The sequence below is a fragment of the Acinonyx jubatus genome, chromosome A3 (assembly GCF_027475565.1).
Source record: "Acinonyx jubatus isolate Ajub_Pintada_27869175 chromosome A3, VMU_Ajub_asm_v1.0, whole genome shotgun sequence".
Classification (NCBI taxonomy): Eukaryota; Metazoa; Chordata; class Mammalia; order Carnivora; family Felidae; genus Acinonyx; species Acinonyx jubatus.
Window position 1 is genome coordinate 58547818 of NC_069388.1, and position 18791 is coordinate 58566608.

At 40.2% G+C, this 18791-nt stretch overlaps 1 protein-coding gene across 8 annotated transcripts in view; it reads left to right on the forward strand.

Moving 5' to 3' along the window:
* The first annotated feature begins 912 nt into the window (after positions 1-912).
* AFF3 (ALF transcription elongation factor 3) overlaps positions 913-18791 on the forward strand; it is a 568021-nt gene continuing 550142 nt past the window's right edge. For all 8 annotated transcript variants that reach the window (XM_053200457.1, XM_053200460.1, XM_053200461.1 and 5 more), the window contains exon 1: positions 913-1053. The gene's annotated coding sequence lies outside the window, so the exon portion shown is untranslated. The remainder of the gene's footprint in view (positions 1054-18791) is intronic.

Here is an 18791-nt window from a genome sequence, read left to right on the forward strand (position 1 = left end):
GCAGAGACTTGTGAATATATGGATGTGGGCTTGGGAAGAGGCCACCCGTGGAGAACATGAACCACTAGATTAATAGCCCTGGAGGGGGTGGGAACTTTGGCAGAGGAATGGAAGCCTGACAATAAGAGAGATTACCTGATCCCAACCAGGAGAATGCAGAGTATGGAGGACAAGAGAGAAGTTCCAGAAGGAAAGACATGGTCACTGGTATCAAACACTGCAGGAGGACAGATAAGACAGGAACTGAAAAAAGTATCCATCAGTAAGCTCCCTGGTGACATTAGTGAAAGTAATTCCAGAGATGAATGGGGTAGAAAGGAAGTAAGTGTGTGAGGCAAGAAGCCCTAATGTTGTGGGTTGACTAGTGAATGGAGATGAGGTGATAGAAATGCTACAAATAGAGCAGACTTGGGTCATCTGATTACTCACTTAGTGCACCTTCTCTCCCACTGAAAATGTATTCTAGAAAGTTCTAGAAGACTTATTATAGACCAGAGGCAAGATAAGGCTTTTCATTATGGTCTCTTGTGTGTGAGAAGTTTGGGGAGCCAGCAGAACTTCAGACAAGTTAAGTAGGCCATTTAAATCCATGTACTTGGTGATAAGAATGTATTTAAGGGATTCCAAAAATGTTCCTGGGATTCTTTTAAGGAGTCTATATAGAGTTAGGGAGAGGCAGAGCAGTAGAGTTCACCCTTGGCCAATATACCAACCATATTCTTCTGGTTTGTGTCAGGTGGTCCTCCAGAGTGGGGTCCAGGCTCTTGCTTTCAGCCTTCTGGTAGCCCTTGCCCTGCAGTGGGTAACAGGAGGGCAGTTGGGTGTCTGGTGGGGAAATGACACTGGTTGGTTTAGTCACTCGCCTCCACACTTTCACATCCTCTATCAGCACCTGCATACTTCAGTCGCGACCACACACACTCTTCCTGTTTATATAGAAAGTGCCATTCAGAAAGCTTTGCCAGTGAGACGGGAGCTCTACACACAGCCTCAGAAGAAAGAAGTCGAACGACTTATTTGGGAGGGAAAGAAAAGGAGCCTGTAAGTTGAGAGGTAAGATCAAGCTAGAGAGCGTCTGGGTCCTCTGGGCTGCCTTGGGTGGAGAAGAAGTAACTACTGCTTTGTATGTTCCCTTTTGGGGGATGCATCAGGGTAGCCTGGCCCTCCTCCTCAGGACTGGGCAGCCAGGAGCACCTCCATTGCACCCTATAGAGATAATGCAACCTTGGGTGAATGGCTGGACAGACTGTGGAGGCAGACTTGGAACATGATCAGAAAAGGTCACAGAATTCATGTGAGTGAATCATGTGAAGAATATACAATCTTGATGTGGACATGCTGACACCATTTGTGATGATAGCTGGGCCTATGAGCCTTATGAACAGTATGTCTGAACTTCATTTAGGCCAAAAAAGAGCCTACGACATAGCCACAGCATAGACTCCCGTGAATGGTCACAGAGAATGATTTCCTAGAGGCCTGGTTACAGGAAGGAGGGAGTATGTATGGTTTACCCTAAGGCCGTCACTGTTTCTTAAGTAACTCAGAACACACGGCCTTCTCATCAACAGGGTCTGATAACACTATCTCATATTCTTTAGACAGCACATTATATACTATGTACGCATGTATGCTTGGATGTACACATATCATGCATATATATTTATATATGGTACATTATATGTATATATACACCCATATATATACACACATAGACACACCTAGAATACAGAATAGCAATAGTGACAATATTTTTGCAGGCAGAGAACTAATGGTGTGACAAAGGATTTTTTTCCTAATATGTGAATTCCTTGCTATTCAGGCTCTTACAAATGTAAAAATGAAACCATATTTAAATATGCAGTTCATAATCCCTTTTATTCAAAGGGTTGTAAATTCCATGAGGTAGAGACCGTTCGGGTATTCTGTGACCTGATATCGCAACAAAAATAGCTCAAGCCAACTGTTAACCAGTACCCACGGCAGCACCCACAGCAGCAAAGAAGTGGCAGTAAGCTCATTCTTTAGTCTTGAGTGTACACACTAATCAAGTAAAAAAATTATGGTGTCTGCTTTTCTCAAAAGCATTTGCCCCTTAGTGTGAAGTGGGAAGAGTTCCCTCCTCTACCTAGGTCTGTCAAGGTTTCTCATCTCACTGCTGATGTGAAATTACTACAGTGAAAGTAACACAAACAATGTGCTAAGGTTTTTGTTCAACTGTGGTTCTCTTCCTCTGGGCATCACCTGCATTTAGTGTTTAGTCATTTTTGTTCATTTTGCATTTAGAAAATGGAAAAATATACATTGCTCATTCACTGGATTTCTGAGTTCCAATCTTAACTCTAACACTTGCTGTGACTTTGGGCAAGTCATTCATTATACCAGTCTGCATCAGAGTCCTGACGTCTATAAAATGGGTACAATAGTCTCTACCTCTTAAGTAAGGTTTAGTGTAGCTAATAGATGTCAAGTGCTTAGGAGAGTGCCTGGCCCATTGAAAGGGCTCAATAAGTGTTAGTGACCATCATCATCATCATCCTCCTCCTCTTTTTCACAATTAAGCTGTCAGACTTGAAGGAAAATGGTAAAAGAGTGGGAAAGATTGAAGGTAGGATGTGGGGTAGGTAAATGAGCGTAGAAGGAGACACAGATGAGGCCAGAACAAGGACACCCAACACGCAAAGTGTAAACCCTGCAAAGGTGCAGTGAGCGGGAGGCTGGGAAAGGAGCTTGGGGCAGACTTCCCTAGGAGTCCCACTGGCGGGAGGAGCAAGGCTCCGGAGCTTGGCAGGTTTGATTACACAAGCTCTTATACCTCTTGTGTACCCACGTGCACAGCAACCTGGGAAGTAGATGTGTGTAACTGGCATCCAAAGAACAGTACACAGCATGCATTCAGTGTCTCTCACGTGTGCTCCCCTGTTACATGCCTTCTCATGTTATCGCATCAGATCCCTTGATGGTGCCTTTTTAGACCATAGCTGATAGCTGGCCTAAGGGTGCAAAGCTGGGTGGGATTGGGGAGAGTTGTGGTCTGACCATCTCCAGGCTGTGTTCCTAGTGCCAGTACTATACTCTACAGTACTAAGCGGTGTTGAAATGTGACTGATGAAGAAGCCAGGTCCTAGAGAATTAAGAAACAAGTTCAAAGTCATGCTGGGATTTAAAGGTATGGGGAGGAGCTGGATGCTGGTCTCTGATTTCTAGACCCTTTATTCTACACATCAGTTCAGAGGAAGGACTTTTATCCTTGCATCCTGCCTCCTGAGGTTGAGAGCTATGGGTCTCCTTCAGTAAATCACTTTCTCTTCCACGCTTCAGTTTCTTTACCTGTAGAGTGGGTATAATAACCTGTCCTACATATTCACAGGGTTTTAGAAGATTCCAGTGAGGGAGCATTTATAAAGTACTATTCTTTCTTATTCATGTAGGAGAAAAATGTTGAAAGCAACTTTCAGTACAGGCAGTTAAAAGAAAAGGGAAAGGAAAAGGATAAATGATGTTGGTTCTTAATGATGTGTTATTAGGTGGGATTTAGCTCATTCTTTGAAATAGCTATTTTGCACTTCCTGGCACCAGTGTTCCATAATCTGTTGAATCATTCCCCATATATGGGAAGTTAATTTATTGCCAACTTTTATAATATTACAAATCAAACTACAGCGACTGTTCTTCTATAAATCCTGTGCTACATTTTACCAGTTCTTTTATTTTTTGTGAATCTGATCAGCAAATGGTGTTCTCATTTTTGTTTTCATTGGCTTTTCTTTGATTATCAATGTGTTGATTCCCAATGTTTTAAAACATAACTGCAAGAAAATAAAAACATTATCCCTCATCCAAAAAACAGCCTAAATCCATGTTCCTTTTAAAGTGAAGTAGCACCATTTTTCTCGTGATTAAAATACAAGCAAGTATTTGTGTACATATGTGAGCCTACTGAGAAGCGCCTTGCCAAAGATTCCTCTTTATACCTTTTATCGGTGCTAAAAATGGGGGGCTATCATGAATACAAGACAACTAGACTCCCGTGATAACTAATAAACATGACAATTTGATTTATTAATGGTCCTCTGCTGTAGTCTGTTGACAGATTTTTCTTTATGGAAAAATTACCATGGTTTAAATCTCTATCATATGGCACTTAATTCAATCGACAATATGTTACCAATTAGATCCTGCTTAAACTACCATCAGCCAGCAGACCACGGAACATGTTAAGTAGGACAGCATTCAGGTAACTAGTAAAATGCTTTGTGGCAGCTTTCTCATCACCAAGGAGCAATGCTGAAACAGTGGAAAATGAAGAGACAAAGGGCAAATACAGCATTTCCTTTTCCCCATTCTGAAAAAAAGAAATTGTTTCACATTCTCCTAAAAGTGTACGAAGAGTTTGTGTTTGAGTTGAGAGTTGCAGGATATTCACTACCCCTGTTCTCTCCATCCTCTTGCCACCTTTGATGCTAAATTTGCAAGCTGAAAGACCATTCTACTCCAAAATCCTTTCTAATGTGATAATATAGAACTTCAACTCAGTCATGGTGTCCCATTTAGTCATGTTTTCTAAGAGTTCACCTTTCTCTCAAGCAACAGGGGTTGACTGTGGTAAGAAAATTCTTGTTAAGTGGGATGAGCTTCTTTTCTTATTTTTGTCTTGGAATTTGGCTGTTATGAGCCAGTGTGCTGTTACAAGAGATAGAAACCAAATCAAGCTGTGTTAAACAAAAAGACAATCTTCTGGAACAATTTTGGGGGCTGACCAGACGTAAAGTAGAGCAGCAAGAGAGGGGCTCTGAAGGCCAGGCAGTAAGAACACCATCAGGAACCACAGTAATGAAAATGTGAACACAGCCTGGGCCATGTAATGTGGGGACCACTGTGACAGATGTGACCTCAAGTGTCCCCACTTTGGGGCCATTACTTATGTAAAATACAGAATCCCAGAAAGAAGGGAGAGTGTGATGAGCTGCATCTAGGTCACGTACCTGCCCCTAGGGAAAGGTCAGGTCTGTCCATTTGACTTTAGGTCCTACCTCCCAAAGCTATGCACTAGGAAGCATCCTCAAAAGGAAGAATGGAGTGGTATAGGAAGGGGTGGACAGTTGGAAGGTGACAGCCAAAAATGCAAATGTCTGCCCCATGGTTACCACACTGCAGCCTCTGGGTGGAGGCTGATTAGTTATAAATGTGAGAGATCAGCCATTGGTGGTTTGTTTCTATAGATAAGTGTACAAAAGGAGGAATTAGGAGACTGAGGTCCCACTGCTTCCTATATTCTCATTCTGGTCACTTTGCATCTCCAGCTTTGCTTCCCTTCCACAGCATGAGACCAAGGGATTTTCGTAAGGACCTGAGCAATAAATGGAACTTCCTTCTAAATCAAAGTAATAAGTACTGTTTCCTCAGCTCTTACCTACACCGAGCATTTTTTAGTCATTTCTGGAGTCCCCATAACAGCCCTACTATGTAGATATTCACATATAGAGAATAGAGGCTCTAGGGTTAAGTGACCTGCCCAAGCACACACGGTTAGATGTGAGTTTCAAACCCAGACTTCCCAGCTCTGAAACCTTCCACCTGAGTCAGCCTTAAGGCGACCCCGAGTCCAGGCTGAACAGCAGCAACACATGTGGTATTGTTTGAATGAAAAACCCCTTTTCCTCCAGGACACCACTGTGTGTGTGTGTGTGTGTGTGTGTGTGTGTGTGTGCGTGCGCGCGCGTGTGTGCACATGCGCACACGCACGCATGTGTGTGCTCTAGGCACACATAACCAGGAAAAATGCTGAGGAGAGAGGGGCTCAGAGGAAAAACATCCCATATGTTACAACTTTGCCTCAGCTGTCCCTGTTTCTAAATACCGTGACAATATTTTCTGAAGCAAAGATCAAAGGACATATGGTCTGACTCATGGGTTAACAAAAGGAAAAATATTTGAAATTGGAAATATCTGGGACAATTTGAAATGGGTAGCTACAGTCATTCTCAGAGCACCTGGAAATCATGGAGATCTTTGTGAAACACTTTGAAATATTGGCATATTAAATCCTATTCTCCAAACAAGGAATAATTTTATCAGCAGAAATTAGGACAGCCTTGTACATTGGCTATCTGATCCCATAGCTGTGAAACCTCATGCCCATGAAAATAACAAAGGTGTTGAAATCTGTTTGCATCACCTGTAAAATCATTAGAAATAATAAGAGAGTTCTTTATACAAAAATAGATTTCTTATAAAAAATAGTAAGAAAATATGAGAAAAAGGGATATAATTCACAAAAGCACCTACAATTTAAATACCTAGAAAAGAACTTAAGAGAAAACACATGAGACTATATGAAAAAAATCTACTTAGGTTTGTGAAACATAAATGGAAACACATAACGTGTGGAGACTACATAAGCAGACTCAGTATTAACTCTCACCAAACTAATTTGTATGCAAAAATACATATATAAAATAAAGTTTTCAGTGCATTTGGGGAAGAAGGGGACTCGATAAAATTCCAATATAAAATTCTGATGAATTTTAGTTTAGAACAACGAGGATATTCTTGGGGGGGGGGGTGGAGAAGAAAAAGTGGTAGGGGGGCAGACTTGGTGCTTGCCTTGTGGGGTATGAAAGTTACAGTGGGGGCACCTGGGTGGCTCAGTCATTAAGCATCTGACTTTGGCTTGGGTCATGATCTCATGGTTTGTGAGTTTGAGTCCCACATCGGGTGAGCTTATGCCCTGCTTCGGGTGAGCCCCGCTTCGGGTGAGCCCTGCTTCCCTCTCCCTCTCTCTCCCTCCCTCCCTCTCATTCTCTCTCTGCACCTCGTGACATTCTCTCTCTTTCCCTCTCTTTCTGCCCCTCAATTAATTGTGCCCTCTTCTCTCAAAAGAAAAGAAAAGAAAAGAAAAGAAAAGAGAAAGAAAGAAAGAAAGAAAGAAAGAAAGAAAGAAAGAAAGAAAGAAAAAGAAAGAAAGAAAGAAGGAAAGAAAGAAATTTTCAGTGGTCATATGGTTCCAGATGGATAAGTAAGAGAGAGGAGAAAGTTCACACACACATACACTCACGCATATGCAAATTTAGTGTATGATAAATGTATTGAATCAATAATATCAAGAATGAGGACAGTAATATAAAGAATGGTCAGTCTTCATTTGGTTTGATTCTTTGGCAGATCTGACACCGTTATTCATTCTTTTCTTACCAAAGCAACTTCCCCCTCTGCCTCTAGAACATTACTCTCTTACTTCCTATACCAGTGGTGGCTCCTTCACCACCTCCTTTTGAGGTTCCTTCTCCAGTTCTTCCAAGTATCTAGATGGTGGAGTGCCCAATGTCCAGTCCTCCAACTTCTTTGCTCTGTCTCCGTTCACTCCCTAGGGCATCTGGTCTGATATGACCATAGAAACACTAATGATGCCCAGACTCACTGCCCAGCCCTGACCTCTCTTCTGACTAGACACCTGGCTGTCTGAAAACACTCAGCATCTCTACTTGAATGTATATTCCGCCTCATAATCTTAACGTGTCCAAAACAGAATTCCTGATTTCTCTGCTTCCAGCCCTGCTCCTCCTGCAGCTTCCTTTTGTGTCAATAAAAGCCTTCTCTATTCTTCCAGTGTTAGGCCAGCACCTCAAAGCCATCCTTCACACCTTTCTTTCACAACACACATCTAATCCATCAGCAAATCCCATCTATGTGTCCTTTGAAATATATCCAGAATTGAATCACTTCTCACCACTCTAGCCTCTACTGTCTGGTTTCTTACCTGCTCTGCACACTGTTTCCTTTCTACACTCTCTCTTCTTCACTCTGTTCTCAGCACAGACCCAGAGGAATTCTTGTAAAACAAGTCAAATCATATGATTGCTCAAACCCCTTCAAGGGCCTCCTTCCTTGCTGTTCCAGTTTTCTATTGCTGGATGACCAACGATCCCAAAACATAGTGGCTTAAAACAACCTTTCAATTTTGCTCAGGATACTGTGGATCAGGAATTAAGGCATTTGGGTGGTGGCTGGACTGGAGGATCCCCTTCTGAGATGGCTTCTTCATCCACATGCCTTGTGCCTTGTGGCTCCTTGGCCTGTCTGTCTATTTATGTGGCATCTCATGTTCCAGGGCTCTCTATGTGGCTTGGGCTTCTGGTGGTCTTGGGGTAGTTGTAGTTTTTCCATCGTGATGGTCCACTAAGAGGCAGTGGGGGCTACTCCCAGGACAGTTACAGCACCTTTTCTTATCGGTCTAAGCAGTTACCAGGCCTGCCCAGGTCCAAAGAGGTTGAGGTCAATGCCACATTGCAAACAAGCACATGGGATATATCTGTGGCCATCGTTGGGAAATGTAATCTGCTATGCTTATCCAGTCTCCAAATCCAAAGTACTTAGATAACCTATCAGGTTCTACATGATCTGACCCCTGCTACCCTTCTGACTTCTTCTGACACCCTTGTTATGTCTCCCCTAATTTGTGACACTGCTTCAGTCAGAGTGGTCTCTTTGCCAATCTTTGAACACACCAAGCATAATCTGACCTCATGTTTCCTCTGCCTGGAATGCCCTTCCCTGGGTACACAGGTTGCTTCTCACTTCCTCTAGGTCTCTGCCCTACCATCACCATTTCAGAGAGAACTTCCTTGACCACTCTGTGTAAAATAGCCATTCCAGCCCCTCTTTGTCCACCACATTTAGCACCACCTAACATACTACATGTTTAGTTGCCCTTATCTGTCTCTCCCTATTGTAATGTAATGTATCCCCAGGACCTAGAAAAACACCTGCTCATCATAGGTTCTGGATAAAGATTTGTTGAATAAATGAATTATAGGATAATGAGCTTTCCAGTAAATGATGTTAAGACACTGTCTAACTGTTAGGGATCATGGGGAATAGAGTAAAATTAGATGCATTCTAAACTAAAATAGGTTCTAGAAAGATTTTAACATATTATAATAAAGCTTGAAAGTTACTAGAGAAAATTCAGATGAAGATTAAATAATCTTGGGGTGAGAAAAGTTTTTGTAAGTCTGATACTAAATAAATGAAATATAAATAAAAATAAGACTGTCAAAAACACCACACACACAAAAAAGATGAACAGCAAACTTGGAAAAATGCTTCAATATATAATGAGTGCATGCTATCCTTAATATATAAAAAAATTCTGTAAAATAAACTAATAAAAGAAATATGTGTGTGTGTGTGTGTGTGTGTGTGTGTGTGTGTGTGTATGCCTAATTATGCATTTGGGAAGAAAAATTCCACTAGCTGTATGGTAGTGGGCAAGCTACTCAGTTGTGTAAAAGTGGATGCCGTGTGGCCTCAGTGAGCAAATATATGTACCTTTCTTAGAATAGTACCTGTCATGTGGTAGGTGCTGAATAACCATTGTCTTTTTAATGTTATTATTATCTCCTAGTGCCATGCGTGACACATAGGTGGAACTTTTAAGTGTTTATTAATTATTTCATTCCTTCATTCCCTGGGGCACACCTGTCATGTGACTTCAGAGGCAGCACCCTGCTTTTTCCCCCCTTGACTCATAAATACAATGAAGAGAAGGTGAGGTAGAAGCTCTTTAATTCTTAAGAACTCTATTTTAAAAAGCAACCTCTCCCAAGACAACTGCATTTATATCATATCAATAATACTGACCTGAAAATCATACTCATTCGAGTAGTTAAGGGCTAAGAAATTAGTCTGTTATGCACTCAACCAACACTTCCTCTGTTTGGTAAAAAAAAAAAAAAAAAAATATATATATATATATGTGTGTGTGTGTGTGTGTATATATACACACACACACACATATATATATATGTGTGTGTGTGTATATATACATATATATAAAATATATATATATAATATATATATAAAATATATATATATATAAAATAAAGTATGTCCATGGAGTCTGAGTGTCACAGGAATAGTGGGCTGTCCTGTTCTTAAAGATATTGGGTGTCTTGGGGAACTGAAATATTGAGTCCATCTTTGTTTTTCAAATGGCATATTTGCAGTTTGAAGTCAGAGAAACTCTGGGCTGAAAATGTTGCTGTGGAATTTCTGGCCATTAATTTTATGAGTCTGTTATTCAATCTTTATTGTTGCTTGGCCTGCAATTATATTTTTGTGCTTTAGGAGATGCTCAGCAATCTTTGTTTAGAAATAAAGAGTGAGTGTCTAACCTTCCTGACTGGCAAATGCCCTTCTGTTGACTCAATGGAGATCTTTGAGTATTGATGGTGCTTCAGTTGGGTTGTCCTGTGAGACAGCACATGCTCAAGGAAGCTGTGAGGCAGCCCAGAGGTCTCTTCATCCCAAACTGCATGAAATGGTTTTGCTCACAAACCTTCTAAAAGAAACCCAGAAAACTTTGTATTTCAAGGCTTCTTGGAAGTCAATATTTGAAACTGCCCCTTAAAAAAAAAGCCACGGGGCTTTTATTTTTGAGACAGTGAACATTCGATGCACTGTAGTAAGACTGGTACGGGCAATGACCTGCACAGGGGCACATTGCTGAGTGTGTGAATGAATAGGGATTAATATCCACCCTACACTCCATGCACCTGGAGGAAGAGATGATTTTTGTCAAATTCTCACAAAGCTACCAGCATCCCATCAAGCCCTGTGCCCATAGGGCTGCACCCTTCAGAATGCGTGTCTCATATGCGTGTACACAGCATAGGCCAGGGAGAAGAGAGTGTCCTGTGTGGTAGAAATCTGTGGGGTAGAGGAGTCAGGAATGGAGAGCTGGCATGAAGCCTTGCCCACAGAGCAGTCTTGGGCATATCAGTTTTAGAAAGGATGATATTTGCAAATAGAATCTAGTCATAGATTCCATTAGCCCTGAATGTATCATTCAGCTTCTAGAAACTTCTAGAAAGTTCTTTGTGTACCCTACCCAAGTTTGGAGACTTCTCTGTTAATCATTGTTTCACATGTCACATGCTCTTAACTAATAGGGAGCTACTGAAAGTGTGACATATGCAGTATGTCTCCCTTAGGACAAGGATTCCTGCCAGTGATATTTGGCCATGACCCACCTCCTTCTCATGGACAATGCAATTTGTATGAGGCAGAACCACATAGAGGCCGTTGTAAAGGCTTTGATGAGTGTTAGATCTCAACTCAAATTCTAGCTGTGCCTCCTAGTATAAACTAACATTAATGATCACTCATCCAGCACTTGCTATGTACCAGGCACGAGTAACTGTACAACTGTGGGTAAATTACTTTTCTCTCTGAGTCTCAGTTAACTCTTCAGTTCAATTAGGGATAATAATACATCCGGGTTGTTGTGAGGATTTAATGAGATTGTATGTAATGCATTCAGAGTACCTGCAACATACTAAGCACTCAGTAAAAAGTAGCTATTTTTTATTATTTAGACACTGGACCCGCATCAACTTTAACATGCCTATTATTTGAAGAAGAAGTAAATTAGACATGTTGGGAAGAGGGTTAATTTCTCAGATTGGTGGAGCATTCTGTGAATAACAATAGTAATTTTCTAAATGGCTCTGAGCAACTTGGAAAAGAGCGTGCATGTAGCACAGACCCTGTTGGTTTCCTGGAGAGTAAATTGCCCTTTGGAATGGCCTGACCATTACTTGCTCATAATGTAGACTGCTTTATATATATACTTAGTTATAGCACATTTGCCAGGAAAACTACTAGTCTGATGTTTTTGCCTAAATAGCCAGTCTTTTTTTTGCCTCAAATAAAGTGTCAAATAACTGTATATGATTTAGATTTTATGTTCAGCTGATTATTTACATCAGGAAGCATCAATCCAGAGTAATTGGCAAGTGGGTACACATTCAAATGATATGATGATATCCCTGCTACATTTTCCTGTGATTCTGGGGAGAAAATCATTAGGGATTCTTGTTTCAGAATCTCATCAAAATAGATCCTTTGGTTTAGTTAAGTGGTTGCTGCTGTGAAGTTTGCCAATGGTAGGAATGTAGCTGAAATCAGGGAGATTCTGACCCATTAGCTACGGGCCTGTATTCTGCCCAGCTGCTCTCCTGGTGCCGCTGTCCATACATTCCTCACTGGACTTAGCGGATGAGCAGCTTGGACAAAGGCGACAGATGGACTGAAGGTGCCTGACCGTTGATCCTGACCTCTGACCAATCCCCTCTCTCTGTACTCTAGAAATGTGTCTATGGGAAGGATAAACAAATTAAATATCTCAATGTTGAACCTTAGAGGTCATCTATTCTAAACATACTCCCCTTTTCCAACACATTTTGATAAGTAGTCATCAATTTAGTTTAACTACCTCTGGCAGCAACAAAAGCCTCACGGCCCCTTGATAGGGCCATTTCTTTTCCAGAGAGTTCCAATTACTTGAAAGTCCTTCATTTCAAAGCGAAATCAGCCTCTTTGTAATTTTGACTCTTGTTTCCCATTTTGCCTTTCTGGTGTCACAGTGAATATAAGAATATGAGATTGACTTAGACAAACAGATCATAAATTCTCTGTATTCCAGGCATCCTCTGAGCCAAATAACAATAACCAACATTTATTAATCTCCAGTGGCATGGGTTGGAAGAAGCAGGCTCTGGAAAACTCATTGCTTGAACTCTGAAATTAACCTTTCTTGAGTGGGTCACTCTGGTCATCCTTAACTGACCACAAAAAAACATCAGAAGCCTCTTGAGAGTTTTTCCTACGAGAATAGGCATGGAAGGGAGGGGGAGAGAGAGTGCAACTAGGGGTGGTACTGTTCATACTTGTTACAAAGGAGCTGACAGCTGAGAATGGGGACTAGCAAGAGAGGGTCAAAGATCTACCTGCTCCATGACTGTTTTCCGACTAATGTTGACTCCTGCATCAGATGTACACCATCTCAAGAGTTCTCCATGCCTCTAGGTAACTCATCAGCATCTATTTTGGGAGCAGGAACTTCCTAGGGGTTGCTCTTCTCAGGTTGTGTTTACTCAGACATTCAGAGTTCTTGTGTGGCAGGGGTGGGTGCAATAGTTGAAGCTCAGGAGTCAGGCAAAGTAGAGCCTGGGGCCACCTGGGGTCCAGGAATCAGCACAAGAAGTGCCTGAAAGGAATCAAAAGGCCTCCAGTCTGGTTCTGACTCTACCACCCAGCAGCTGTATGACCCTGGGCAGATATCCTCAACCTTTTTGAACCTGGTGTCCCTTACCAGCTGTTAAAGGGGAATAACCACCACCACCATTCCATCTACACCATAGTGATGATGTGAGAATTAGATGAGACAATGGAAGTAAGTGACAATGAGCTCCTAGCTGAGATGACTGAGGGATCAGGACTGAACATTCTGATTGAAATGTGAGAAATGAGGGTCAGTAATCCTGGATTTTCTAAATAATGAGTCATGGGCACTAAACACCTGGCTGCATAATTTTACCTTTTCTCTGTCTGGATGAACTGTGATTGCAGAATTACCTCCTAGAGAGGACGGGATAATGCACCACCGTGCCACCACCCAAGATTACAGACGGTATTCCTAGAACCTCACAAAGCAGCTGGCAGCTCATTGAAGCAAATTTATATGCATCTGCACTGTTTTCATCTTATACTTTAAACAACTTTAATTAATGACACCCTCCTTTCCCAGTGTGTCAACACAACTCCACCTTTTCATTTTGAAAGAACTTAAATAAATATAGAAATAAAATATTCAATTATTGGAACCAGAAATGAGAAAATATAATTGATTTGAGAGGTTTTTGCTACAGAAATTCCCCAGGGGCACTGACTACATTTTATTAAAAAAATATCACACACTTATATTTCTACATTTCTTATGTAATAATTTTTAGGTTCTCATGGGGAAAATAGTATTATTGAAGGAAAAATAATTATGACAAGTGTTAAAGATTAGTGAGCCAGATTCCCCTGGTGTGCAACCAACATCCTGGGAGTAAGTTAAGTGCCTTAGGAAGTGACATGAACTCTTGTCATTGAGTAAATTACTGCTTCGATGCACTAACAAGGACCCTAGTGGATTGGAAGAGTTCATTCAGCTTCCCAGAGCACCCAGCCTAATCCCTGCGCAGCATTTGTGCTCTGAGAGAATCTGGATCTGTGTTCATCCACATCTATTTCTGTCTTCTAAGAATAGGCACTTCTTCAGGGTAGAGCCTGTATCTTTACAATTATCATTGGCATCTGGCCTGGCCCCATGCTCCTGAGAGCCCAGTAAACACTCGTCTGGCTTCTTGAATAGGATGTGCTTTGCCACTGATCAATGCCTAAATTGCCCTGATAATGTTTCTCTGCCTTCCTGCTAAAACAGTATCACAACTTCCTGACAAGCACCAAAACCTTGATGATAAAATTCAGCTCTTCCCCGCCCCCACAAGCATTCTCTGCACATCTTGTTCAACTTATGCAACAGATACACAAAGTATGCAATAAGTTGACCATATTCTACTCAGTCATCTAATACATAGTATTTCCTTCTTCTTTGAGAGTTCAAAATTATTAGATACTGAAAATCAAACCCAGAAGCCTAAACCATTCCTGATAGGCCAAGAACAGAGTTATATGCAAGCTATGGTCCCAAGTGTAAGCACAGAGCTAGGAAAACCTAGCCTCACTGGTGATAATGAAATAAAAAGAAGTCATAGGTCTCACTTCATGTTTCTTGAGCAATTCATCAGCATCCCCACATGGCCTGCAAAACCATTAGAAGTGGCCTGTGCCTACTTCCACAGGCTCACACAGAGCACTCTGTGCAGCTCACCCCTACATCGCACTCTGCCCCAGCCACCTGCATCTTCTCTCCACCTGAAGTCTTCACATGTGTTTCTCAGTCTGGAACTCTCTTTCCTCACCTGGCTGATTCCTATCCTCACCTGGCTGGTTCTCATCTTACCTGTCACTTCCTCAAGGAGACCATCCGCATTCATGGCATGCTGTATTTTCCTGTGTACTTTCACTATTGTAATTGTTTTCATCAAAATAATACCTTTATCTGGTAACTATTCAATGTTGGGAAGAGACAGCCCCTGGCCCTTCTCCTCCGCACTCCCAGTACTGTTTCCCAGAAGTCACCTTCTTTTCATTCACCATTTATCAGCAGGTGTGCCATTCTAGGCACAAGGGATACAATGTCAGACAGTTGAGACAGACAAGGTGACTGTTCTAAGAGATTGTTTCCATTTTCATTTCTTCTGTTCTTTCCTCCATACAGACAATATACCTATAACTCTATTTTTAAAAGTGTATCAGTACAGGATATTATTTACAGACTCTTCAATATGAAAGTTGATAATTTAGCTCAGTCCTACCACCCTTCCCCCACAAGCCAATCCTAGACATTCCCAGTGTCTGACATTTATATTGTCATCTTTTGTTATATTTGTTATCTATTGTTCTTCCTGTGTTCATATTTGTAATTTCTAGTATTATATTACATCTATATTTCTCATTTCATTAACTTTTTATAATATTGTATCTCTTTATAATATTGTATTCTCTTTTATAGTATTGTATATCTCTTTTATAATATTTATCTCTTTATAATATTGTATTCTCACTTTAAAAGATAAAATTGTTGATGCCCCCACCATTTTATCTACCTTCCAAGTCTCATTTTGTCAGATAAACATATACCTTACATTTTGTCCTAAAGTTGCAACCATGTCTCCATGATTCATCCATAGATTGATCAAGTCATGTGTTATAAGTATATTCTTTTTAATAAGTCTAATTAACTAAGGAGTTAATAAGTCATAACTCCTGGGCCAATTGGGAGAGCATCAAGGTTCAACGGAATTTCTCTCTTTGTTTTTATCCTCCAATATTGACGTGTTTTAGTTTGCTTCATATTTGAATTATGGTTTTACTAAACATTCAGATTTATTATACACTCCTTACCCTACCAATGATCCCTCAAGTTTCCAGTGGGTGCTGTTGGAGTTCTTTTTGCACTATGTGTCTGTGTGATTAGTTTTCCCCAACCCTGTCTTTTCTGTCAAGTCCTCCTTTTCTCCTGGAAACCTCCATCCCCTATCTCCCCTCCATCCTTCTATTCCAATCTGTACTGGTTGCCTTCTGCATCTGTGATTCAATTGTCATGTTGCAAAATTTTCCCACTGCTATCAGGAGTTTGGATTGGCACTACTGATTCCTGGACCACACAAACGTCTTCTTGTTCTACTTTTGTTCCTCTGGGTATATCTTCAAATGCCTTTAAAGGAAAGGATGTATGGCAGATAAACTTTCTGAGATCTTTTTGTCTGAAAACATTATTCTGCTCTCATATGTGATTGACATCTGGCTGGGTATAGAAGCCTTTAGAAGTTTCTTTTTATCCTTGGTACTCTGAACATCAAAGATGTTACTAGGTATGGCTCTCTTTTCTTTAATTGTTGTGGGCATTCAGAGGCTCTTTTAATTCTGAAGGATTTTGTCCTTCAGCTTTGGAAATTTTTTCTTCAAGTATTTTTTGATACTTTTTTTCATCTCCAACACCACATGTGAGACCTCCTAGATGGATTTTCTGGTTTCTAGACTGATCTTCCCTCTCATAGTTTTCAATTCTTTCCCTTTCTCCCTATATTCTAAGAGAATGAAACTTTGGGGTTATTTTCTAGGCTTTCTGTAATTAATTTTTTTTTCTCAACCAGTATTATTTTTTTTAATCTGCAAGCACTCTCTTTAATTCTCCAATTTTTTTCCTTAGCATTTTGTCCCAATTTTAAGGATATTATATTTTCTCCAGAATGCCCCCCACCAAATTAATTAGAGTACTTTTTGTGTTGTCTTCTGTTCCCTAATTGTCTTTTTTTCCTCCTTTCTGGGTCAGGTTTGTTTTTTTTTTATTGTTGTTGTTATGTGTGTGTGTGTGGTTTGTTTTTGTTCTTGTCTCTATCTTTCTTTTTCATGCTGCAGTTCTCCTTGTATGTCTGGTAATCCTTAATTTTGCATTTCCATTTAAGGGAATAGGATGAAATGACTGTGTACTTCAAGTGTTTATTGTTTGTAGGTCTGTTTTCTGGCTGACTCTCTCTTCTTTAGAACTGTGAGTAGAGTGGAGTAGGGTGCTTTAGGGTAGGAGAATGGTGAGAAATAATCATCCTGAAGACTTCTAAATGCTAAAATGAGGAAGGCTTTAGTCTAGTACTCTGAATATTAATGCCATTTTACACAGAGGAAACTGAAGCTCAGAGACCTGCCTGTGCTTAAATAGCTCATAAGTGATAAAGCCAAAATTTGAACTGCAGTTTGCCTGATGAACACATATAGTCTCATTTGACAAAACCAAACAAATTTCTGTGTAAATTGAAAATTAGTGTTAAATGAATAATTAGTTCTGTCTTTGGTGTGAATATCTGCTTTCATGTGCTATCTAGTTCAAGCTTCTGCCTTGATGGTCATATCTACAGTGGCACTCTGCACCTTTCCACTCATATAACAAGCCATCTTTTTCTCTTAAACAATTAATCTACTCTCTGCTATTAAAGAAAATGAGATAATTAAATTTCACTCACACTCAGAAAGCATCTAAGCAGAATTAACAGTTTCAGAGGAACTATGTGCTATGGAACTGGAGGGAATAATTTATTTCTGAATTGGGCAGGTCCTGAGATGGTAGAAATTTCCTTAATTATTTTTAGTAGATGTTAACAAAGCCACATTCTTTCTAATTCTAAGGTTCATGTCTACTTCACTCTTTTTAAATCCCTTTTATGAAAAAACTGTTGACAACAGATAATGATTGTGTTATTAGAAAATTACTTCTAGAAATTCAAAAATAAGCATTTATCACCTAGTATATACCAGACACTATGAAATTAAACATTGTTTTCCTAACTCAACATTTTCCACACCTTCCTGGGAGGTGGTACTAGATGTTGCATGAAGAATGCATTCCAAGGTCAAATAAGTTTGATCAAGTTCGGGTTAAATAAAGTTAGTTTTCCTTTCATTGCTAATATTTGGAATCTCTTGGAGATTCACAATTTGGGAAATGCACATTTTTGAAAATGCTTAATTTAGAAAACACACATTTTGTTAGACATTGACTTAATTTATTAAAGAGCCATTTTGCTTTCCTCTCCTTTCCAGAGACAAGTTCTCAATTACTCATGCTTGGGCCATCTCTCCCAGCCACGTGGCTTTTCATTTCAGAGTAATATTCAATTTTTACTACTTTGGGTTGGGTAACCTCACAATTATATTCATCTTTATTCTCTGCTTTTGTATTATGACCATCTCTTAATTTGCAATCACCTCCACCCCTGCGTTCTTGAATAATGCTGTATTTTAATACAGTTTCCTCATCTATAAAATATCGACACACAAACACATGAGGGTTTAGTGAGAAATGAAAAAGAAAAATAACAGCCTATTCTAATACATGAGGTGACAATAAAACCATTAAAATAAAATTTCTGATTTTGGAGAGTTCTTTATGACCATCTCAACCTTTAGTAAATAATACCCCATTGTGGTAAACAGCAAAATCAAAACTCTACAGACTCAGGGCGCATGGCTGCTCAGTAAGTGGAGTGCGCGATTCTTAATCTCAGGGTTGTGGGTTCGAGCCCCACATTGGGTGTAGAGATTACTTAAAAATAAAAATCTTAACAATGACAACTATACAGACTCAAGCTCTAATGACAGAGAATGACCAATTAAAAAAGGCTATAAGAGGATTCCAGTCGTGTAAATATGGAGAAGGTAATTTGAGACCATAACACTCAGCAAAATTCACCAATCTCTTGAACGTGAATTTCCCCAATTTGTGACAAAATATCATGTGTTTGTTATTACTTTGATGCCTCCTCCTCTATCCATCACCTTGT